Raw genomic sequence first — 25236 nt, 5'->3', positions numbered from 1 at the left:
CTTCCTTTCCCACTCTTCTTTTTAAGCTGCTTCTTCAGTTTTCTAGAATCTTCTAAGCAGAATTCTTGTGGGCTTTCCTAGGGCATCGTAAAGCACTTCAGCCATTTCCTCACCAAAGCACAGAGGTCCAGAACCTGAGTCAGGTCTGTGTTCTAATCCACAGTATGGGCGCTGCAGCACTTGTCTCCCAAAAACTGATGCAGATATTTAAATTCTGCTGTCTTAGTGTTAATGGTTGATTGATGGTGAGTTGACGCTTGGAACTGGCGTTGTGTCTTTGTGAGTGAAACTGCTGCTTATGATGCCAGCAACCCATGAAGGCACCAGTTTGAGTCCCGGCTGCTCCACTCTGGTCCAGCTCCCTGCTAGTGGCCTGGGAAAAACATGCTATCCATGTGGGAGACTTGAAAGAAGCTCCTGACCCTGGTTTTGGCCTGGCACTACCCTGGCCATCGCAGCCATTTGAAGAGTGAGCCAGCAGATGGAAGATATCTCTCTCTCTCTCTCTCTCTCTCTCTAATTTTGACTTCCAAATAAATAAATACTTCTTTTACAAAAAGGGGGTGGAGACTTGGTCTAATGATGGCATCTGAGAGGTGGGCCACAGGGAGGCCATCGGGTCATTGGGGGACATTCCCTGCTTCTCACATTGGAGAACCACTGATCATTCGAGTTCAATTCCACCTAGTTTCTCTCTCCTTCCCTGCCTCACCTTGTGATGGTGCCTCTGTACCTGCTATGGCCAGCCCCCATCAGATGCTGCCTGACCCTGGAACCTCCAATTGTGGGCTGAAATGAACCTTTTATTTTGCAAAGAACCTCCTCTCAAATTTTAGTTAAAGTAAAGAAAATGCAGACTGAGGCATCCACTACTGTTTGGCTGCCACAGGCAAAATGTCTCCAAAATGTTGAGCTAAACTTCGGCTTAGCCACCTTGGCTTCTTAGGGATGATAATTGCTCACCTCCGCTTCCTGGTGCCCCCTTCTCTTGATGATGTTGTTGTCTAATCTCTTGGATCACTGGCTTGAAAGAAAGTCTAGGTTTGTCCTGTTTTAGTCACTAAGTCATGGTGATTTTGATGGAGCCCTCAACTTGCCCTTCTCTGGGTGGCCCTGGGCAATAAGCCCCCCAAGACCTTCTCTGTGTGTGTCCTTGGACAGGTTTCCTGGGTGACCCTGGCAGCCTTCCCAAGCTCTTTGGCTCTGAGCTTCTTCATCTGAAAATAAGAACTGTATTCTACTCTGTGGGTTCGTCCAGCTCCAGAACCGCAGAGCCCCCTAGCTCAGTGGTGCCGTGGATTTCATGCACCTTCTCAGCCTGCTTGCCCGCAGATACCCTGAACCACATGCGTGTGGTACCCCTTCTCAGACACCAGGGTAGTAAACCCTCATCTCCGAAGGCTGTGGCGGAGCGAGTGAACACCAGCACCTCTCGGAATTCTCCTTTGTGGGAGAAGGGTGATACGAAGACAAAACATTGATTATTTTTATTTTTGGGAACGGCCTGAAGGGAGGTGAGACAGCACTGTCAGGAGGGGGCCTGCAGCAGTCTACTTAAACGAAGCTTGCTTTCTCAGCTGGCCTGGCCGCTGATTGGAAATCTTGGAAGCACTTGAGGGGAGAATGGTTCTGCAGCTCGGGGTGACAGAGGCTAGAAAATGAGTGGCTCTTGCAGAATATTTATGGGTCCTTTTATGTTTCTCAGCGCATGCAGGGAGGCATGTTGCAAAAAGACATGTCTAAATCAATACTTGGGGTATTTTTTTTTTTTTTTTTTTTTGCAGGGCTCCCAGTGATTTAGGTCTTTAAACATCTATGTAATGCTGTATTTCTAGCACATGCGGAGGCAGAGAATCCACTCTTTTATCCAGGTTGGTAAATCACAGAGCTGTAATAGAGATGTGAAATAGGCATTAAGCAAAAAACAAGCAGGCAGAAGCAAACGCTGCTAAAGTGTCATTGTCTATTTCAGTTTTCCAAATGAGATGGGGTTTTCCTGTTGAGCCTAAAATATAGTTTCCCATTTCCGGCCAATATAAATTCTTCATGGTGGGTAGAGAGAGAGTGTGCTTGGCTGGAGGTGGGGGTGGGGCTCAGGTGGGAGGAAACTGTAAAGTTGGAAATAGAGTTGATTTGTCTCCGACATGTCACAGACTTCTTTGAAAGGGCTTTCAGCGGGCACTCACTAAAGAGAAAATCCAAATAGCCAGAGAGATCATGAAAAATTATAAACATGGTTGTTTATTGGGGAAAGCCAGAAAGAGACGCTGTCGTACTCGTCCGTTAGAATAGCTGAAGTTTATAGAACTAGCAATACCAAGTGTTGATGAAGATGTAGGGCTGTAGGAATTCTCATAGCTTGCTGACAGGCATGCATATTGCTAAGATGACTTTGTGTCAACATTCTCAGGATATGGTTTGGAGATAAAGGAAAGTAAACAGAGCACTGTTCTATGGCTCAGCAATTCCATTCCTCAGATCACTGAAAGATGCATAAAGACTGTCCATATCACCAGCATTCATGGCAAGCAAAGGCGTGGAACACCTCAAATATCCATCGACAGTAGAATGAAGAAATAAACTGTGGAACATTTACACACTACAGAGCAAGGTGAAAGAACAAACTGTTGCTAAACACAACGATTGGGATGAATTTACAAATGCAATGTAGAGTGAATTCAGCCAGATTCTAAAGAGCATGTGGTACATGTTTCCATTCTATGAAGTTCAAACAAACAAAGTTAATACATGAATACGTGGTAATAGAGATGAGGTCAGTGGTTACTTTTTTTTTTTTTTTTTTTTTTGACAGGCAGAATGGATAGTGAGAGAGACAGAGAGAGAGAGAAAGGTCTTCCTTTTGCAGTTGGTGCACCCTCCAATGGCAGCCGGCGTGCTGCAGCCGGCACACCGCACCTATCCGAAGGCAGGAGCCAAGTGCTACTCCTGGTCTCCCATGGGGTGCAGGGCCCAAGCACTTGGGCCATCCTCCACTGCACTCCCGGGACATAGCAGAGAGCTGGCCTGGAAGAGGGGCAACCGGGACAGAATCCGGTGCCCTGACCGGGACTAGAACCCGGTATGCTGGCGCCGCTAGGCGGAGGATTAGCCTAGTGAGCCGCGGCGCCAGCCCAGTGGTTACTTTTGAGAATGGTATTGATTAGGAGGGGTTGAGAGAACATTCTGGAGTGTTGGGAATGATCTATATTTTACATTGGTTGGTGGCTACACATGTATAAACATATGTAAAAATTTATGGAGCTCCACACTTTAGATTTGTGCTTACTAATATGTCAATCAAATAAGCCAATTAAAAAGGAAAAAATCAAACTCAATTTGGCTCTAAATTACTGTGAATTAGACTCTATTGGTGTTTTTTTGGGACAAGGAGACTTGCTTGTGTCTTCCTATGATTCTGTGAGCTCCTTGATGGCAAGAACCATCGACTTTAATCATGGAGTCCACAATGTCTAGGGACACTGCGTGTCTGTTGAGTGACTTTGCTCAATATTTAGGCCCTAGAGATTACTCGCGGTGGGCATCAAGGCTGAGATGAAGTTAACGATGGCACACATATTCCTTCTTTTCACAAAAATGAGTGCTTTTTAGTTTTCAGGTCATGTCCCTTTTAAATGGCCTCCAGAAAAGAGTGGAGCTACTCAATGACTCTTCCTCTTACTGTAAGTCATACAGTGGGCCTAAGGCTTAAGAACAGCTTTCCCCGAGGCAGTGCTCTGTGTCTGAAGAACATGGGCTTTAGAGTCCAATAGATCAGGGCAGACTTCCGGCTCTGCCACTCCCAGCCTTGTCTATATGACATCCGCATTGCAGGATTATGGTATCGGTTAAACTTATAATTTGGGGATAGCAGTTGACATAAGATTCCTAGTAGGTAGAATATGCTCAGTCAACATTAATACCTTTACTCTTCTATTGATTTCTATAATCAGATTCCAGACACCAGACTACCTGGCAAAGTTTCCAAGAAGGGATGTTTTATCTGTTGCCTCCGATCCCATCTGCCAGCTGTGTGGGCACTTCCACTCTGAAGTTCTGCTCATTGTCTCGGCCAGGTCACAGAGAAAACAATTCCTGGTTGTCATCTGAGAGTGACTAAAACCCTTAATAGGGGACAAAGACTTCCTTCAAGGTTATGATGGGAGTAAAGAAGACCAAAAGTGAGATTCCACCCTTCTGTGTCTCTTCAAGCATTTCCTTAGAACTGTTATATTTGCTCACTTTAACCATTGTCCCAAATCATCAGCTGCACATTTTGGAGGCAGTCCATTAGCTAAAATCAAAGGCATACAGCATGCCCCAAACTCATCAAGATGATAAGATTTAAATCTACACTTATGCCAACTGAACTTCAAAATCCTTTCCCCATGATTTCCTCAAGTGTCCCCAAAGATCAATAGTAAGTTGTTAAAATGAAATCAGGTAGAAGGAATGGGCTCCCAGATTTAATTTGAGGGAAAAAGGAAACATTAAACCACGTATAATTATGGGGTCAATGTCCTGAGTGCAGATACTTTTTGTAACTCTAATGAAGGTTAAATACGTTATGGAGGCTGCAGAAAATGGGAGTCTTGTTAATGGCTTCTGAAGACTACTTGGTTTTCTTAGGCCCAAAGATGCAAGAATGAAGTGATACATGAAAAGTTGTGAAGGTTGTTGAACTGTGTAATGTTCTTCCCAACCTGTGTGTTTGTAATTCCTGTCAATTTTTTTCTTTAAAAAAAAACTTCAAATATTTATTTTCATCTACTGGAAAGGCAGAGCAAAAGAGAGAGAGAGGGAGGGAGGGAGGGAGAGAGAGAGAGGGAGGGAGGGAGATAGAGGGAGGGAGGGAGGGAGATAGAGGGAGGGAGGGAGAGGGAGATCTTCTATCCATTGGTTTACTCCTCACATGCTTGCTGCAGCCAGGGCTGGGCCAGATTGAAGCCAGGAGCCTGGGCCTTCATCTGGTCTCCCACATGGGTGGCAGGGACCCAAGTACTCAAGTCATCATCCCATGCCTCCCAGGACGCATCCGTCGGCAGCTGGATCCTGAGTAGCGTAGCTGGGACTCCAGTTGGCAGTCTGACCTGGGGTGGGGTGTCACAAGCAGAGAACCTGCTGCACCACAACACCTGCCCCAGCGCTTTTTCTTCTCTTAGCTCGCAGTTGCACATTTCCCAAACGCTTACCTGTGGAAAATCTGGCCTGCTGTGGGCTCTGTGTGTCAGTATGCAGTTGGTAGAGGTTTCAGTTCAGGCTGAGCCAAGTCCTTCCAGCTTTCTTAGCCTCAGGTTCTCCATATTTAACAGCTAGATTCTAGAATTTGCCTTCTACAGTTGAAGTATTCAGTGAGATTTTGCATCTTCCTGTCTATTTATTCTTTTTTTTCTTTCTTTATTCTTTTTTTTTAAATTTTTTGACAGGCAGAGTGGACAGTGAGAGAGACAGAGAGAAAGGTCTTCCTTTTGCCGTTGGTTCACCCTCCAATGGCCACCGCAGCTGGCACGCTGCGGCCGGCGCACTGCGCTGATCCGAAGGCAGGAGCCAGGTGCTTCTCCTGGTTTCCCATGCGGGTGCAGGGCCCAAGCACTTGGGCCATCCTCCACTGCCCTCCCTGGCCACAGCAGAGAGCTGGCCTGGAAGAGGGGCAACCGGGACAGAATCCGGTGCCCCGACCGGGACTAGAACCAGGTGTGCCGGCACCACAGGCAGAGGATTAGCCCATTGAGCTGAGGCGCCGGCCCCTGTCTATTTATTCTGTCTCTGCCTTCCTCCCTCTCCCACCCCCAGCTTCCTTTCTCTCTTCTATCTACTAGAAACTCTCTTCTTTAAATTGTGCATGTTTGATAAAATGTTTGACTTAAAGTTTTTTAAAAAAGATTTGTTTGTTTGAAAGGCAGAGTTACAGAGAGGCAGAGGCAGAGAGAGAGAGAGAGAGAGAGGTCTTCCATCTGCTGGTTCACTCCCTAATTGGCTGCAATAGCTGGAGATGTGCTGATCCAAAGCCAGGAGCCAGGAGCCTCCTCTGGGTCTTCCCATTTGGGTGCAGGGGCCCAAGGACTTGGGCCATCTTCCACCATTTTCTAGGCCATAGCAGGGAGCTGGATCAGAAGTGGAGCAGCTGGGACTCAATATGGGATGCCAGCATTTTAGGTGGCAGCTCTACCCACTATGCCACCGTGCTGGCCTGACTTAAAGTTTGAAACATTGGGAAAGCAAGTGGAATGTGTGTGTGTGTGTGTGTGTGTGTGTGTGTGAGAGAGAGAGAGAGAGAGAGAGTGTGTGTGTGTTCCTGTGAGTTTAAGTGCTTATGTGGTTTGAAAAGACAAACCTATTTAGGGTGAGACCTAAATTTCCTGATTTGATTTAAAAGATTATTGTATCACAAATTAAGGCTTTTAAACTCCCCTTCTATTCCTTTGAGTATCTGTCTTTCAGAAGCAGAGAAATGCTGTGTTTTTAAAATCAGAATCTCTATGGTAGGAATTTGTTAAAATATGACATTTTTTTCAGATACTCAAAGTTGACATTACAAGTGTGCTTGGACATAGAAGAGTTTCTTTTTGTATTCTTGGCCAGTAGCTAATGTTCCAGGATGTGCTCCAAAGATCAGAGCGACTATTACTTTGTTCACTGGCTACTTTCATAATCAGGAAGCTACCAGTCAAACAGACCTGGCTAGTGCCAGCATTTAGTTGCAGAAAGATTATTCATAGCAAAAGTTTTAGTAATGTTCACTTCATGATTAACTTTCCTTGAACAGTGATGGAAGGAGAGCAGATATCGTATTTGGTGTAAAGATGATAAGGCCACGTTGACTGGATCAAGAGCAATCATAAGAATATGTTTGTCAACCCAGGAGACAATCTTGGTCATTGAGGAAACTTACATGCTGTAAGAAAGATGGTGTACAACAGTGTGATGACGTAAGTTGTAAGTTTCTAGTTTGAACCCAACCCTTAGAAGCCTAGTTATGAGCTTAATAACGATGACAGTGGCGCTGCCAGGATCTGTGAATCTACTGTGCAGCTGCAACACTTAAACTTTGGTCTCTAAAACTCTTATAGCCTAGAAAAGAAGCAGAAATTATTGGAGGTTATTTGGTTCCTGGTCTGTTAAGAGACATAAACCAAACACAGAATAATAAATGTTACATAATCTCACTCGTGGAATCCAGAAAAAAAAAGGGTGATCTCATAGAAGTTAAAATTTTTGGGGCCAATGCTGTGGTGTAGCTGATTAAGGGGCTGCCTGCGATGCCAGCATCCCATAGGGGTGCCGGTTTGAGCTCTGGCTGTTCTAATTCCAACCAACTCCCTGCTAATGCGTCTGGGAAAGCAGCAAAAGATGGCCCAAGTGCTTGGGCCCCTGCACCCATGTGGGAGAGAAAGCTCCTCACTCCTGGCTTTGCCCAGCCTCAGACATTGTGCCCATTTGGGGAGTGAACCAGTAGATGGAAGATCTCTCTCTCTTTCTCTAACTTTACCTTTCAGATAAATAAAGAAAAGTTTTTTTTTCTTTATAAGATCACAGTGGTTTATTTTATAATCACAATGTTGGTCTATAATATTAAAATGGTTTTGACAATAAAACTGATAGACTCGCAAAGGTGGTTTATGATATTACAAATGATTATGATAAAACAATGGTTTATGACATTACAATGGTAGGTTGATGGCATACCAGTGTTTTTATTCACAGTGGTTTTTAGACTTGTACATGTCATTACAAAGATAATGACATCACAATATTGCTGTGTGATACAATTCATTAAGACTAAATATTGGTTGACCTATGACCAATGGATTTTATGACATCACACAGTTGATATGAAATCCTTTTAACAACACTGAAATTATGACTTCACAAAGGTGGCTTATGACATCACACTGTTTTTTATGAGCCCAGCATGATGTTTTATCACATAAAATTATGAGTGAAGGTTTTTATGATAGAAAATTATTATAGCATCACAAGGGCTGAATTATGATAAAAACATCCAATGAATATATTACAGTGCCTTTATGACAACAATTATGACATCACAAAGGTGGTTTAGTTTTTCAAAGGTTTATGTCATAGAAATTGATTATTATAACAAAATTGTTGGCTTATGACATAACAACAATAGGTTTATGACATTTATAAGATGTTATTAATGATATTACAATATTTCATGACCTAAGATTTATTATGATATCAGAATAAAATCTATAACACCATGAAGGAAGTGACATCACATGGTGGTTTATGACATCTCAGTTTTTTATGATGTCACATGGTAGGTTTATGATACCACAATTTTGGCTTATCTCATCATCAAAGATTATGATATCACCTGCATTTATTTTACATCACAGTTGGTTAGAATGTCTTAGCATAGGTTTATGGCTTCACAATGGGTTTTAGGGCATCAAAATTGGTTTTGTAACAATTCATTTTAGCATATCAATTGGATGTATGACATACAAATCAATTATGAAATCATAACTTTTATGATACTACAATAAATTATAAATTCACATTGGTGGTTGTTGAAATTATGATTGATTACCGCATCACAATCTTGAGTTTATGACATCACAATGATTTTTTTAAACTTTTATTTAATAAATATAAATTTCCAAAGTACAGCTCATGGATTACAATGGCTTTTTCCTCCCCATAACTTACCTCCCACCTGCAACCCTTCCATCTCTCACTCCATTCTTCATCAAGATTCATTTTCAATTATCTTTATATACAGAAGATCAATTTAGTATATATTAAGTAAAGATTTCAACAGTTTGCACCCACACAGAAACATAAAGTGTAAAATAATGTTTGAGTACTAGTTATAGCATAAAAAAAGTTAAAAAAAAAAAGAAGTTAAAATTGTTAAGTGTGATTACCAGAGGCTGAGGCTGGGGAGGGACGTGGGGAGGGACAGGTTGGGAAGGGAAGACTGATGGATGGGTACTGGGTTATAGCCGGATAGGAGTAAGAAGTTCTGCGTTTCTATTGCATAGTGGAGTGAAGGTAGATAATGCTAATTTACGGTGTATTTCTGCATTAAAAAACCTGTAGCAGGTGTAGTGACACAGCAAGTTAAGCTGCTGTCTGCAATGCCAGCATCCGATATCGGAGTGCCAGTTCAGGACCTAGTAACTCTGCCTCCAATGCAGCTCCCTGGGATGATGGCCCAGGTGTTTGGGCCACTGTCAACTAAGTAGGAAGCCTGGATAGAGTTCCTAGTTCCTGGCTTTGGTTTGGCCCAGCCTGGCCATTGAGGTCATTTAGGGAGTGAACCAGAGGATGGAAGACCTTTCTCTCTCTGTTTCTCCCCTTCCCTGTAACTGTCTTTAAAATAAATCTTAAAAAGGTTTAAAATAAATTTATTTAAAATAAATTTTAAAGAAAAGAAATCTTGAAAAATAGAAGATAGAATTTTGGGATGTTTTTGCTATAAAAATATTAAATGCTGGAAAGGATAAACAAATTTACCCTGATTGGATATTACACAATGTATACATGTAACAAAACATCACATAGAACTCTACAAATGTGCATAAATTTACTATGTTGTATTTTAATTATTCCATCTCTTGGATCATGGTTTCTCAGCCTTAGCACTGTTGACATTTGAGGCCCAGTGTCTGATAGCATCCCTAAGGTCCACCTATGAGATGTCAGCAACAACTCCATCCCAAACTGTTCCTGCTCAGTTGTGACAACAGACAAACATCTCTGGGGGAACAAACTTGTTCTTGGTTGAAAACCACTCTCCTAGCAAAACAGGAAATAAAGAGAACTCTGGAACACTTTGCGGCTACCAAGAAACATGAATGCTTCCAAGAACAACATAGAAAGCAATAAAAGTCAATGATTTAATGGGTCATAAAATATTACTGTTATCACCAATGATGATGGTAATAATAATGGCCACTTGAATTAGATTTGTGGGAAGTCATGACTTATGGTAATGGTTAAAGAAGAAAGTTAATCTAAAGTGTACAAGAGGAAGCTACAATGAATATAAGTGCACATTTAATTTTTATTGATTTTAATCAGAAGGAAAGCATGAATGTATGGATGTTTGCTGTAACTGTTAAGCGAGACTTACTGAAGCATGCATATACATTTTGTTTTTCTCTGCATAAATGAGAAGAAATGAACAACACTTGTCAGTAAACCAACAAGGAATGAAAAAAAGTAATTTTGATTATTCCAAACAAGAAAGATTGATTAGTATGAATGGTTTCATATGTTAAGCACAAAGAAGAAGGGCCTAATAACTGGTTTTAACACAATGGGCATAATATTAGCGTTTTACAAAAGGGGGGCCCGAGTGTATATTATAAGATTATAAGTTGGCCAAAAGAACTTGAATGAAAGAACTTATAACCAACTCAATAATTTCTCAAGTAAAATAACTTCTGGCAGACCTTACTAATTTTAATACTTTGACTTTTAATAAAATCCTAATGAAACGAGTGGTTTAAACTCATTTATAAATTGAACATTTAATTTGTTATTGAGTACATCAGTTCTATTTCTTTTTTCTTTTTAAAAAATTTATTTAAGGAATACAAGCTTCATATATTTAATATATAAAATTTGGGAACATGGTGATTCTACCCTCTACCAGCCCCCCCCCCCCCCATTCTCCCACCCTTCTTCCTCCTCCCTCTCCCTTTCCCATTCCTATTTTTTACAAAGGTCAGTTTTCAGTTAATTTTATACTCAGAACATTAACCCCACACTAAGTAAAGAGTTTTAAAGACTGAATAGTGTGAAGAAAAAAAAGAACAAAAACAAACAAACAATAAAAACATTGTTCCTTAGTAGTCAAGAGCTGTTCAAAATCTTCTCAAGGTGTCAGTTTTGCTCTTATGGATTACCTATTAGGTACTCTATTAGTTACCACAGATCAGAGAGATCATATGGTATTTGTCTTTTTGTGACGGGCTTATTTCACTAAATATAATGCTTTCCAGTTGCATCCATTTTGTTACAAATTACAAGACTTCATTTTTTTTTTTTTACCATTGTGTAGTGTTCATTAGTGTGTATATATATATATATATATATATAATGTAATTTCTTTATCCAGTGTTCAGTTGATGGAGATCTGGGTTGATTCCATATCTTGGCTATTGTAAATTAAGCTGAAGTGAGCATATTGGTAATATGGTATGTCTGTATTCAGATTTCTGAGGTATCTCCATACTGTCCTCAACAATGGCTCTACCAATTTACATTCCCACTAACTGTGGGTTAGGGTACCTTTTCCATATACCTATGATAGCATTTGTTGTTTGTTGATTTCTGTATGAGAGCCATTCTACTGGGTGTGAGGTGAAACCTCACTGTGGTTTTGATTTGCATTTCCCTGATAGCTAGTGATCTGGGACATTTTTTCATGTGTCTGTTGGCCATTTGAATTTCCTTTCCGGAAAAACTGTCTATTCAGGTCCTTTGCCCATTTCTTAACTAGGTTATTTATTTAGTAGTTGTTGAGTTTCTTGAGCTCTTTATAGATTCTGGAAATTAATCCTTTACCAGTTGGATAATTTGCAAGTATTTTCTCCCATAATTTGGTTTGCCTCCTCTTTTGCAGTGCAGAAACTTCTCAGTTTGATGTAATCCAGTTTGTCAATTTTGGCTTTGATTGCCTGTGCTTCTGGGGTCTTTTCCAAGAAATCTTTCCCTATACCAATGTCTTGCAGAGTTTCCCCAACATTATCTAGTAATTTGATGGTATCATCTGATCCATTTTGAGTGGATTTTTGTGTAAGGTGTAAGATAGGGTCTTGTTTCATACTTCTGCATGTGGAAATCCAGTTTTCCCAGCACCGTTTGTTGAAGAGACTGTCTTGGCTCCAGGGATTGATTTTTGCTCCTTTCTCAAAGATAAGTTGGTTGTAGACGCATGGATTGATTTTTGGAGTTTCTGTTCTGTTCCATTGGTCTACAGGTCTGTTTTGTGCCAGTACCAGGCTCTTTTGATTATAACTGCCTGTAATATGTCTTATGATGTGGTATTGTGATGCCTCCAGCTTTGTTTTTATTGTTTAAAATTGCTTTAGCTATCCAGAGTCTCTTGTGTTTCCATATGAATTTTAGCATCATTTTTTCTAGATCTGAGAAGAATGTTGTTGTTATTTTAATTGGGATTGCACTGAATCTATAAATTGCTTTCAGTAGTATGGACATTTTGATGATGCTGATTCTTACAATCCATGGACATGGAAGATTTTTCCACTTTTTAATGTCTTCTTCTCTTTCTTTAATGTTTTGTAATTTTCATCATAGAGATCTTTGATGTCCTTGGTTAAATTTATTCCAAGGTATTTTAATTTTTTGTAGTTACTGTGAATGGGATTGATTTTAGGAGTTCTTTCTCAGCTATGCCATTGTCTGTGTATACAAAGGCTATTGATTTTTGAGTGTTGATTTTGTATCCTGCTGTTTTACCAAACTCTTTTATGAGTTCCAATAGCTTCTTCGTGGAGTTTTTTGGGTGCCCTCTGTGTATAACCCTGTCATCAGCTAATAGGGATAGTTTGACTTCCTCCTTCCCCATTTATATCTCTTTGATTTCTCTTTCTTGCCTGATGGCTCTGACTAAAACTTCCAGGACTATATTAAATAGCAATGGTGAGAGTGGGCATCCTTTCTGGTTCTGAATCTTAGTGGGAATGCCTCCAATTTTTCTTCATTCAATTGGATGCTGGCTGTCGGCTTATCATAAATTGCCTTGATAATGTTGAGGAATGTTTCTTTTATACCTAATTTATTAAGATTTTCATCATAGAGGGCTGCTTTATTTTATCAGATGCTTTCTCTGCATCTGTTGAGATGGTCATATGGTTTTGGATCTTCAGTTTGTTAATGTGATGTATCACATTGATTGATTTTTGAATACTGAACCATCCCTGCATACCAGGGATAAATCCCACTTGATCCAGGTGGATGATCTTTCTGATATGCTATTGGATTTGATGGGCTAGTATTTTGTTGAGGACTTTTACATCTATGTTCATCAGGGAAATTGATCTATAATTCTCTTTTTCTGTTGTTTCTTTTTCTGGCTTAGGAATTAAGATATTTCTGGCTACATGGAAGGGATTTGGGAGGATACCCTCTCTTTCAGTTTTTATGAATAACTTGAGAAGAATTGGAATTAATTCTTCTTTAAATGTGTGGTAGAATTCAGCAGTGAAGCTGTCAGGACCTGGGCTTTTCTTTGTTGGGAGGTGTTTATTACTGATTCAATCTCCATCTTGGTTATGGGTCTGTTTAGGCTATCTGTGTCTTCATGGCTCAATTTAGGTAGGTTGTATATGTCCAGGAATCTATCCATTTCTTCTAAGTTTCCAAATTTGTTGGCATACAGCTCTTTGGTTCTGATGATTCTTTTTATTTCTGTGGTATCTGTTGTTACATTTCCTTTTTCACTTCTGATTTCATTAATTTGAGTCTTCTTTTTTTTGGTTAGTTGGGCCAGTAGTGTGTCAGTTTTGTTTATTTTTTCAGAAAACCAGCTCTTCATTTCATTTATCTTTTGTATTTTTTTTTGTTTCAATTTTTTTTTATTCTCTAATTTTAATTATTTCTTTCCTCCTACTAATTTGGGGTTTGGTTTGTTTTTTTCATTTATTTGGTGACTTTCCAGTTTCTTGATAAGCACCAATTGCTATAAATTTTCTTCTGAATACTGCTTTTGCTGTATCCTGTTAGTTTTGATATGATGTATTGTCATTTTCATTCATTTCCACAAATTTTTTTTTCATTTCTCTTTTGGTTTCTTCTGTGACCACAGTTTATTCAGGAGCATGTTGTTCAGTCTCCATGTGTTTGCATATGTTCTAGAGATTCTTAAGTTGTTGATTTCCAGCTTCATTTCATTAGAGTCAGAGAAGGTTCATGGTATGATTTTGATTTTTTTGAATTTGCAAAGACTTGATTTTTGGCCTTGTATATGCACTGGTGAGAAAAATATGTATTCTGCAACTGTGGAGTGAGAAGTTCTGTAGATATCAGTTAGGTCCATTTGGTCCATAGTGTTGATTAGCTGTTTGTTGATTTTCTGTCTGGTTGATCCATCCAGTGATGAAAATGGGGTGTTGAAATCCCATTACTAGTGTATTGGAGATTGTCTCCCTTTAGATCTGTTAACAATTCTTTTAAATATCCAGGAGCCCTCTAACTGTGTGTGTATACATTTATTACAGTCACATCTTCCTGTTGTATTCATCCCTTAATCATTACATAATGCTCTTCTCTCTCTCTTTTAACAGTTTTTGTGTTAAAGTGTATTTTGTCTGACATTAGGATGGCTACACCGGCCCTTTTTACTTTCCATTAGCATGGGATATCCTTTTGCATCCTTTCACTTTCAGCCGACGTGTATGTTTGTGGGTGAGATGTGTTTCTTGTAGGCAGCAAATAGATGGGTCTTGCTTTTTAATCCATTCTTCTAGTCTGTATCTTTTAACTGGAGAGTTAAGGCCATTTATGTTCGAGGTAACTGTTGATAAGTAACTACTTGGCCCTACCATTTTACTGTGAATATTCCTATTGCTTACTTTGGATTTTCTTTTGTACTTTCACTGGAGGTTTTTTCCGTCTTCACATTCTTTCATGATGATGGCTTTCTTTATGTGTTTCTCTGTGTAGTACATCTTTTAGAATCTTTTATAAGACCGTATGAGTGGGGCCCAGTGCCGTGGCTCACTTGGTTCATCCTCCACCTGCAGTGCCAGCATCCCATATAGGGGTCAGGTTCTAGTCCTGGTTGCTCCTCTTTAAGTGTAGCTCTCTGCTGTGGCCCGGGAAGGCAGTGGAGGATGGCCCAAGTGCTTGGGCCCCTGCACCTACATGGGAGACCAGGAGGAGGCACCTGGCTCCTGGCTTTGGATTGTCCTAGCTCCGGCCATAGCGGCCATTTGGGGAGTGAACCAACGGAAGGAAGACCTTTCTCTCTGTCTCTCTCTCTCATTGTCTAATCCTATCTGTCAAATAAAAAAAAAAGAAAGACTGTATGAGTGGTGACAATTTCTGTTTGTTATGGAAGGTCTTTATTTTACCTTCATTCATAATGAGAGCTGTGCGGGGTACAGTATTCTGGGTTAACAGTTTATTTCTCTTAAGACTTGGACTACATCTTGTCAATGTCTTCTGTCTTGCAGTGTTTCTGATGAAAAGTTAGCTGTGAGTCTAATTGGAGATTCTCTGAAAGTAATCTGCCATTTCTCTCAAGCACATTTTAGAATCATTTTTTATGCTTTACTGTGGAAAGTTTGACTACAGTGTGTTGTGATGAATATCTTTTCTGGTCATGTCAATTAGGAGTTCTAAGTGCTTCCTCTATTTGGACATCCCTTTCTTTCTCCAAATTGGGAAAGTTTTCTGTAATGATTTCAATAAGCAGTCTTCAAATAATCCTCTGTTTGGTTTTTCTTTCTTCTACCTCCCTGAGTCTGTTGTTAAGGCTTTCCATTCTGTTTTTATTTGATTGATTGAATTCTTCATTTCTAATATTTCATTTTGATTTCTCATCACAATCTCAATTTCATGGGAAAAATTTTCACCCATACCAATGGTTTTCTTTAGTTCATGGATTTGCTTCTGATTGTTTTGAGTAATCCTATGATAATTTTTTGAATTCTGTTTTCAGTGTTTCCTCAATCTCCTCATCTTCACATTCTAATATTGAAACATTATTGTGTTCTTTTGGGGGAGGGGTGTCTTTTTTTTCTCTTTGGTGTCATGGTGTCTTCCTTATTCTTGTTACTTTAATTTTTGCATTTATGTTCAGGCATTTGTAGAATTAATTTTTTTCCCTCTAATGATTTTTATCTTTTTTTAAAAAATTCATTTTATTTATTTGAAAGAGTTACAGAGAGAGGTAGAGGCAGAGAGAGAGGTCTTCCATTTGCTGGTTCACTCCCCAGATGGCCACAATGGCCAGAGCATGCCAATCTGAAGCCAGGAGCCAGGAGCTTCTTCCGGGTCTCCGACATGGGTATGGCAAGATGGAGACCTTCCCCACCTGTTGATCTTGAACTTCTGTGGTTGCCCTGGCTGGCTGGGTGGAGAGTGTCCCCGGTAGTTGCTGGGTGCATGCACAAGAGATGGAGCAGCTGCTACATGCTGATGTCCAACAAATGGTGGCATCCCTCCCGCAGCTGGCTGCAGGTTGCTGTTGGGGGAGAAGAGGAGAGAGAGTCGCACAGCTTTGTCCATACCCTTCCCTGGGTGAGTAGTTGCCCTGTTGCCTTGAGGGATCCAGGCTGGACTCAAAAACGGTGCAATCCAGGAGGCTCTCCCTCCAGCTGTATCAGCAGTGGCCCAGGCCTGTGCCTCATCCGATCCACAATGGTGCGCGCATTTTTTCCATTCCAAGCCGCTGGCTCCTTTGCTGTTCCCTTGCTCCTTGCTGCGTGTCTGCACCTTCCGCACAGGTCCAGGCCACTTCTACTGCTTTTGTAGGACCTCCCACTGCAGTTTCCCCTGCCGATTTCCCCTGAGAGTGCCCCTTCTCCACTTCCGTTCCAGTGATTTAGCTTAGCCTAGGTCAGACTGCCTGCCGCTTTCCCACCATCTTCTCTGTTTCTATTTTATCCTTTATGTGTGCCAGTGTTTCTCCTGTTATCTTTCCATCTCATTTTATTTTTGAACATATTAGTTGCAGATAGTTTTTGAAGCTTTATTGTTTATTCGTTCAAGAGGCAGACAGAGAGGAGACAGACAGATGGAAGGAGAGCGTTTCCATCTCCTGGGTCACTTCCTAAATGCCTGCAATGACCAGGGCTGGGCTGGGGTTTAATCCTGGAGCCGAGAACTCAGTCCAGGTCTCCCACATGGGTGGCAGAGACCAAAATACATGAGCCACCATCTGCTGCCTCCCAGGGTTTGCCACGCTGGTAGCTGGCATTGGGAGCCAGAGCCAGGAACTGAAATGAAGCACCCTGACACGGGACAAGGGCGTCCTAACTGCCAGGCCAAATGCCCACTCCTGTAATAGTGATTTCAAAGTCTGTGTCTTAGAACTTAAATATCTGCATCTCCTGTAGTCTGTTTTTTTTGTGTGTGTTTAATTTTGACCTTTGATTAATTCTCATCTTTTAAAATGTCTGGCTCTTTTGAATGGAAAGCAGATGTTCTTTATGAAAAGTTTTAGCAATAGTTTAATAGTTTAATATTGTTAATATTGTTATTCTCCTCTGGAGAAGATTTTCACAAACTTCTGTCAGGTTGTTAGGTTACAGGAAGATACTTTTAATCTAATTGGAGGTGGAATTGATTTGAACCTGGGCGTTAGTGTGGGCTGGAGGGATCTGTTTAAAGTATACCTTCTTTTTAGGGTGTAACTTCCTCTTTGGGGGTCTCAGCTGAGATTTGAACTGTTGCTCTGATATGGGATGTGAGTGTTGCAGGCGACGGCTTAACCCACTGTGCCACAACACTAACCCTGTATATTTTTATATTTATTAAAGAGACAAGGTGGTTAGTATGCAGGGACATAAAATTTACATATCGTGAAATGAATCAGTGTTAAAGGCTTAGTTTATGAGTTTTGAAGCATTTAGCCATGAAACCAATGTCAGTGAGGATGTAGAACACTTTTATCACCCCACAAAGGTCCCTTATATTTCCTTCCAATCTATCCTCACACCCACAAAAAAAACTTTTCTACTTTCTCTCGCCATAGGTTGGTTTTGTTTGCTTTTGCTTTTTGTTAAATGGAATGATACAGTATGTACTACTACATCTGACTTCTTTCATTCAATATAATATTTTTATTTTTTAACTTTTATTTAATAAATATAAATTTCCAAAGTATAGCTTTTGGATTACAGTGGCTCCCCCCCACCAATAATTTCCCTCCCACCCACAACCCTCCCATCTCCCGCTCCCTCTCCATTTCATTCTTCATCAGGATTCATTTTCAATTATCTTTATATACAGAATATCAATTTAGTATATATTAAGTAAATATTTCAACAATTTGCACCCACACAGAAACACAAAGTAAGTAAAGAAAAGTACTGTTTGAGTACTAGTTATAGCATTAATTCACATTGTACAACACATTAAGGATAGAGATCCTACATGGGGAGTAAGCGCACAGTGACTTCTGTTGTTGGCTTAACAATTGACACTCTTGTTTATGGCATCAGTAATAACCCTAGGCTCTTGTCATGAGCTGCCAAGGCTATGGAAGCCTTTTGAGTTCGCCAACTCTGATCTTATTTAGACAAGGTCATAGTCAATGTGGAAGTTCTCTCCTCCCTTCAGAGAAAGGTACCTCCTTCTTTAATGGCCCATTTTTTCCACTGGGATCTCACTTGCAGAGAGCTTTCATTTAGGTTTTTTTTTTTTTAACTTTTATTTAATGAATATAAATTTCCAAAGTACAGCTTATGGATTACAATGACTTCCCCCCCATAACGTCCCTCCCACCTGCAACCCTCCCCTCTCCCACTCCCTCTCCCCTTCCATTCACATCAAGATTCATTTTCGAATTCTCTTTATCTACAGAAGATCAGTTTAGCATACATTAAGTAAAGATTTCAACAGTTTGCTCCCACACAGAAACATAAAGTGAAAAATAATAGATGATTTTTTAAATGATGATGAAATCAGATCAGACCTATTGTCATGTTTAATCCCAGTGAGAGTCAAGTTGGGAATTGATAATTTCTTCTTCTTCTTCTTTTTTTTTTTTTTTTTACAGAAGATCAGTTTAGTATACATTAAGTAAAGCTTTCAACAGTTTGCACCCCCATAGAAGCACAAAGTGAAATATACTGTTTAAGTACTCATTATAGCATTAAGTCTCAATGTACAGCACGCTAAGGACAGAGATCCTACATGAGGAGTAAGTGCACAGTGACTCCTGTTGTTGACTTAACAAATTGACACTCTTGTTTATGGCCTCATTAATCTCCCCATGCTCCAGTCATGAGTTTCCAAGGCTATGGAAGCCCCTTGAGTTCTCCGACTCTTATCTTGTTTAGACAAGGTCATAGTCAAAGTGGAGGTTCTCTCCTCCCTTCAGAGAAAGCTACCTCCTTCTTTGAAGACCTGTTCTTTCCACTGGGATCTCACTCACAGAGATCTTTCATTTAGTTTTTTTTTGCCTGAGTGTCTTGGCTTTCCATGCCTGAAATACTCTCATGGGCTTTTCAGCCTGATCGGAATGCCTTTAGGGCTGATTCTGAGGCCAGAGTTCTATTTAGGACATCCGCCATTCTATGAGTCTGCTGAGTATCTCGCTTCCCATGTTGGATCACTCTCCCCTTTATTTATTCTATTGGTTAGTATAAGCAGGTACTAGACTTGTTTATGTGCTCCCTTTGACTCTTAGTCCTTTCATTATGATCAATTGTGGACTGAAATTGATCACTGGGACTAGTGAGATGGCATTGGTACATGCCACCTTGATGGGATTAAATTGGAGTCCCCTGGTATGTTTCTAACTCTACCATTTGGGGCAAGTCAGCTTGAGCATGTCCCAAATTGTACATCTCTTCCCTCTCTTATCCCCACTCTTATGTTTAACAGGGATCACATTTCAGTTAAATTTCAACACTTAAGAATAACTGTGTATTAATTACAGAATTAAACCAGTCATATTAAGTAGAACAGACAAAAAAAAACTACTAAGAGGGATAATGTATTAAGTTGTTCATTAACAGTCAGGGCTATGCTGATCAAGTCACCATTTCTCATAGTGTCCATTTCACTTCAGGAGGTTTCCTTTTTGGTGTTCAGTCAGTTGTCACCAATCAGGGAGAACATATGTTATTTGTCCCTTTGGGACTGGCTTATTTCACTCAGCATGATGTGTTCCAGATTCCTCCATTTTGTTGCAAATGACTGGATTTCGTTGTTTCTTACTGCGGTATAGTATTCTAAAGAGTACATATCCCATAATTTCTTTATCCAGTCTACCGTTGATGGGCATTTAGGTTGGTTCCAGGTCTTGGCTATTGTGAATTGTGCTGCAATAAACATTAGGGTGCAGACCGCTTTTTTGTTTGCCAATTTAAATTCCTTTGGGTAAATCCCAAGGAGTGGGATGGCTGGGTCGAACGGTAGGGTTATCTTCAGGTTTCTGAGGAATCTCCAGACTGACTTCCATAGTAGCTTGACCAGTTTGCATTCCCACCAACAGTGGGTTAGTGTCCCTTTTTCCCCACATCCTCTCCAGCATCTGTTGTTGGTAGATTTCTGTATGTGAGCCATTCTAACCAGGGTGAGGTGAAACCTCATTGTGGTTTTGATTTGCATTTCCCTGATTGCTAGTGACCTTGCACATTTTTTCAAGTGCCTGTTGGCCATTTGGATTTCCTCTTTTGAAAAATGTCTATTGAGGTCCTTGGCCCATCTCTTAAGTGGGTTGTTGGTTTTGTTTTTGTGGAGTTTCTTGATCTCTTTGTAGATTCTGGTTATCAATCCTTTATCTGTTGCATAGTTTGCAAATATTTTTTCCCATTCTGTCTGTTGTCTCTTCACTCTCCTGACTTTCTTTTGCAGTACAGAAACTTGTCAATTTGATGCAATCCCAATAGTTGATTTTGGCTTTGACTGTCTGTGCCTCCCGGGTCTTTTCCAGAAATTCTTTGCCTGTGCCAATATCTTGAAGGGTTTCTCCAATGTTCTCTAGTAACTTGATGGTGTCAGGTCGTAGATTTAGGTCTTTAATCCACGTTGAGTGGATTTTTGTGTAAGGTGTAAGGTAGGGGTCTTGCTCATGCTTCTGCCCGTGGAAATCCAGTTTTCCCAGCACCATTTATTGAATAGACTGTCCTTGCTCCAGGAATTGGTTTTAGATCCTTGATCAAATATAAGTTGGCTGTAGATGTTTGGGTTGATTTCTGGTGTTTTCTGGTGTTTCAATTCTGTTCCATGGGTCTATCCATCTGTTTCTGTACCAGTACCATGCTGTTTTGATTACAACTGCCCTGTAGTATGTCCTGAAATCTGGTATTGTGATGCCTCCGGCTTTGTTTTTGTTGTACAAGATTGCTTTAGCTATTCGAGGTCTCTTGTGCCTCCATATGAATTTCAGCATCATTTTTTCTAGATCTGAGAAGAATGTCTTTGGTATCTTGATTGGTATTGCATTGAATCTATAAATTGCTTTTGGGAGAATGGACATTTTGATGATGTTGATTCTTCCAATCCATGAGCATGGAAGATTTTTCCATTTTTTGGTATCCTCTTCTATTTCTTTCTTTAAGATTTTGTAATTCTCATCGTAGAGATCTTTAACGTCCTTGGTTAAGTTTATTCCAAGGTATTTGATTGTTTTTGTAGCTATTGTGAATGGGATTGATCTTAGCAGTTCTTTCTCAGCCATGGCATTGCTTGTGTATACAAAGGCTGTTATTTTTTGTGCATTGATTTTATATCCTGCCACTTTGCCAAACTCCTCTATGAGTTCCAATAGTCTCTTAGTAGAGTTCTTTGGATCCCCTAAGTAAAGAATCATGTCATCTGCAAAGAGGGATAGTTTGACTTCTTCCTTCTCAATTTGTATTCCTTTAATTTCTTTTTCTTGTCTGATGGCTCTGGCTAAAACTTCCAGAACTATGTTGAATAGCAGTGGTGAGAGTGGGCATCCCTGTCTGGCCCAGATCTCAGTGGAAGTGCTTCCAACTTTTCCCCATTCAATAGGATGCTGGCTGTGGGCTTTTCATAAATTGCTTTGATTGTATTGAGGAATGTTCCTTCTATACCCAATTTGCTTAGAGGTTTCATCATGAAAGGGTGTTGAATCTTATTGAATGCTTTCTCTGCATCTATTGAGATAATCATATGGTTTTTCTTCTGCAGTCTGTTAATGTGGTGAATCACATTGATTGATTTGCCAATGTTGGACCATCCCTGCATACCAGGGATAAATCCCACTTGGTCTGGGTGGATGATTTTCCTGATGTGTTGTTGTATTCTATTGGCGAGAATTTTATTGAGGATTTTTGCGTCTATGTTCATCAGGGATATTGGTCTATAATTTTCTTTCAGTGCTGCATCTTTCTCTGGCTTAGGGATTAAGGTGATGCTGGCTTCATAGAAAGAATTTGGGAGGATTCCCTCTTTTTCGATTGTTCTGAATAGTTTGAGAAGAAATGGAATCAGTTCTTCTTTAAATGTCTGGTAGAATTCAGCAGTGGATCCATCTGGTCCTGGGCTTTTCTTTGTTGGGAGGGCCTTTATTACTGTTTCAACTTCTGTCTCAGTTATGGGTCTGTTTAGGTTTTCTAAGTCTTCATGGTTCAATTTAGGTAGATTGCATGTGTCCAGGAATCTATCCATTTCTGATAGGTTTCCCTGTTTGCTGACATACAAGTCCTTGTAGTAATTTCTGATGATTCTTTTTATTTCTGTGGTGTCTGCTGTTATGTTTCCTTTTTCATCTCTGATTTTATTGATTTGGGTCTTTTCTCTTCTTTTTTTAGTTAGGCCAATGGGGTGTCAATTTTATTTATTTTTTCAAAAAACCAGCTCTTCGCTTGGCTGATTTTTTGTAATTTTTTTTGGATTCAATCCTGTTGATTTCGTCTCTGATTTTAATTATTTCTCTTCTCCTACTAGCTTTGGGTCTGGTTTGCTGCAAATTTTCTAGGTCCTTGAGATGTGCTGAAAGCTCATTTATTTGGTGCCTTTCCAATTTCTTAATATAGGCCCCTATTGCTATAAACTTGCCTCTCAATACTGCTTTTGCCGTATCCCATAAGTTTTGATATGTTGTGTTGTTATCATCATTTACTTCCAGAAAGTTTCTGATTTCTCTTTTGATTTCTTGAATGACCCAGTGTTCATTCAGGAGCATGTTGTTCAGTCTCCATGTGTTTGCATACTTTCTGGGGTTTCCTGAGTTGCTCATTTCCTGCTTCATTCCACTGTAGTCTGAGAAGCTGCATGGTATGATTCTAATTCTTTTAAATTTGCTGAGACTTGCTTTATGACCTAGTATGTGATCAATCCTAGAGAAGGTTCCATGCACTGCTGAGAAGAATGTAAAGTCTTTAGATGTAGGATTGAAAGTTCTGTAGATATCTGTTAGATCCATTTGGGCAATAGTGTCGATTAAATCTGGTGTTTCCTTGTTGATCTTCTGTCTGTATGATCTATCTATTTCTGAGAGTGGAGTATTGAAGTCCCCCAGTACTAGTGTATTGGAATCTAAGTCTCCCTTTAAGTCCCTTAACATATCTTTTAAATAGACCGGTGCCCTGTAATTAGGTGCATATACATTTATAATAGTTACATCTTCCTGTTGAATTGAGCCCTTAATCATTATATAGTGCCCCTCTTTGTCTCTCTTAACAGTTTTTGTGTTAAATTTATTTTGTCTGATATTAATATGGCTACACCTGCTTTTTTTTGGTTTTTGTTGGCATGGAATATCTTTTTCCAACCTTTCACTTTCAGTCTGCATGCATCTTTGTTAGAGAGATGTGTTTCTTGTAGGCAACAAATAGTTGGGTGTTGTTCCTTAAGCCAGTCAGCCAGTCTGTGTCTTTTAACTGAAGAATTCAGACCATTAATGTTTAATGTGACTATTGCTACCTAGTGACTTTGCCCTGCCATTTTCCCGGAGATATTTTCTAGTATATGCTTTGAGCTTCCCATGCTCTTTTACTGGTAGGTGTTCTTCCTTTCCCTTCTTTCATATTGATGGCCGTGTTTCTGTGTTTCTGAGTGTAGCACATCTTTAAGTATCTTTTGCAGGGCCGGACGAGTGGCCACAAAGTCTTTCAATTTCTGTTTGCTATGAAAAGTCTTTATTTCACCTTCATTCACAAATGAGAGCTTAGCAGGATATAATATTCTGGGCTGGCAATTTTTCTCTCTTAGCACCTGTGCTATGTCTCGCCATTCCCTCCTAGCCTGTAGTGTTTCTGATGAGAAGTCAGCTGTGAGTCTGATTGGAGATCCTCTGAGAGTAATCTGACGTTTCTTTCTTGCACATTTTAGGATCTTTTCTTTATGTTTCACTGTGGTGAGTTTAATTACAACGTGTCATGGTGAGGATCTCTTTTGGTCATGTTTACTGGGGGTTCTATGAGCTTCCTGTACTAGGATGTCTCTGTCCTTCTCCAGACCCAGAAGTTCTCTGCTAGTATCTCACTAAAAAGGCCTTCCAATCCTTTCTCTCTCTCCATGCCTTCAGGAACTCCTAGAACCTGAACGTTGGTTTTTTTAATAGTATCCTGTAGATTCCCAACAATATTTTTTAGATTTCTAATTTCCTCTTCTTTTCTTTGGTTTGACTGTATCCTTTCCTGTTCTCTGTCTTCTAAATCTGATATTCTCTCTTCTGCTTCACCCATTCTGTTTTTAAGGCTCTCTAATGTGTTTGTCATTTGATCTATTGAGCTCTTCATTTCATTTTGATTTCTCTTCACTATCACACTTTCCTGCTCTACTAGTTTCTGCGTTTCATTTTGATTCTTCCTTAAAATTTCATTTCCATGAGAGAGATTTTCAATCCTGTCCAATAAGGATTTCTGTAGTTCAAGGATTTGCTTTTGAAAACTTCTAAATGTTCTTATCATAAATTTTTTGAAATCCGTATCTTGCATTTCTTCTATCTCATCATCTTCATAATCTTGGCTTGGGGTGTTTTGTTTATTTGGAGGCATCATAATGTCATTGTTGATCTTGTTCCCTCGATTTCTGTGTTTATTGCTTGGCATGGTTAATTCTGTTTCCCCCACTGTGCGTTTTTTTTTTTTTTATTATATTATGTCCGTGTTAAGTGGACTGCCTGCTGTTGGAGGAGCCTTGGAGGCTTGAGATGGGTGTGGCCTGAGAACTCTGCTTGGTTCTTCAGGGTTACAGGTGTGCAAAGGTGACACCCTCAGGTTATGCGTGGTAAATCTCTCTTTATTTATTTATTTATTCATTTATTTATTTATTTTATTTTATTTTATTTTATTTTTTGTTCAGGAGGTAAGTAATACTGCAAGGCTGAGCAGAATGGATGGTATTTAGCTTCAGCTGGCTTCTACCCAAAGAGTCTGTGCAGGCTTGGTTTCTCCTGTGGACTCCCACTGGGTTGCCTAGGCTACTGGATTGTAGCCTTAAGTCTCCCCTTTTATTATGTATATCCCAGCTCTTTGTCTCTTGCTCGCCTTTGCAAGGTTGGTGGAGAGTGGAACTTGTCTGTACCAGTATGCCCCCACCTTTTTTTTATTTATTTATTTATTTATTTATTTATTTTTCCTTCTCTCC

At 39.9% G+C, this 25236-nt stretch overlaps 1 long non-coding RNA gene across 3 annotated transcripts in view; it reads left to right on the top strand.

Annotated features, from left to right (window-relative positions):
* The window catches only part of LOC138849406 (uncharacterized), a 305173-nt gene that overhangs the window by 61037 nt on the left and 218900 nt on the right, over positions 1–25236 (top strand). For 2 of the 3 annotated variants that reach the window (XR_016232907.1, XR_016232915.1), the window contains exon 3: positions 6764–6926. This is a non-coding gene — a long non-coding RNA (uncharacterized LOC138849406). Of the gene's footprint in view, positions 1–1784; positions 1872–2410; positions 2733–6763; positions 6927–25236 lie in introns of those variants that run through there. The other variant, XR_016232916.1, reaches the window with a different exon arrangement.

This window comes from Oryctolagus cuniculus, chromosome 4 (genome assembly GCF_051225735.1).
Source record: "Oryctolagus cuniculus isolate XC-2025 breed Fujian yellow rabbit chromosome 4, ASM5122573v1, whole genome shotgun sequence".
NCBI lineage: Eukaryota > Metazoa > Chordata > Mammalia > Lagomorpha > Leporidae > Oryctolagus > Oryctolagus cuniculus.
Note: the sequence above shows the minus strand (reverse complement) of the source record. Positions and strands in the feature narration are given on the sequence as shown.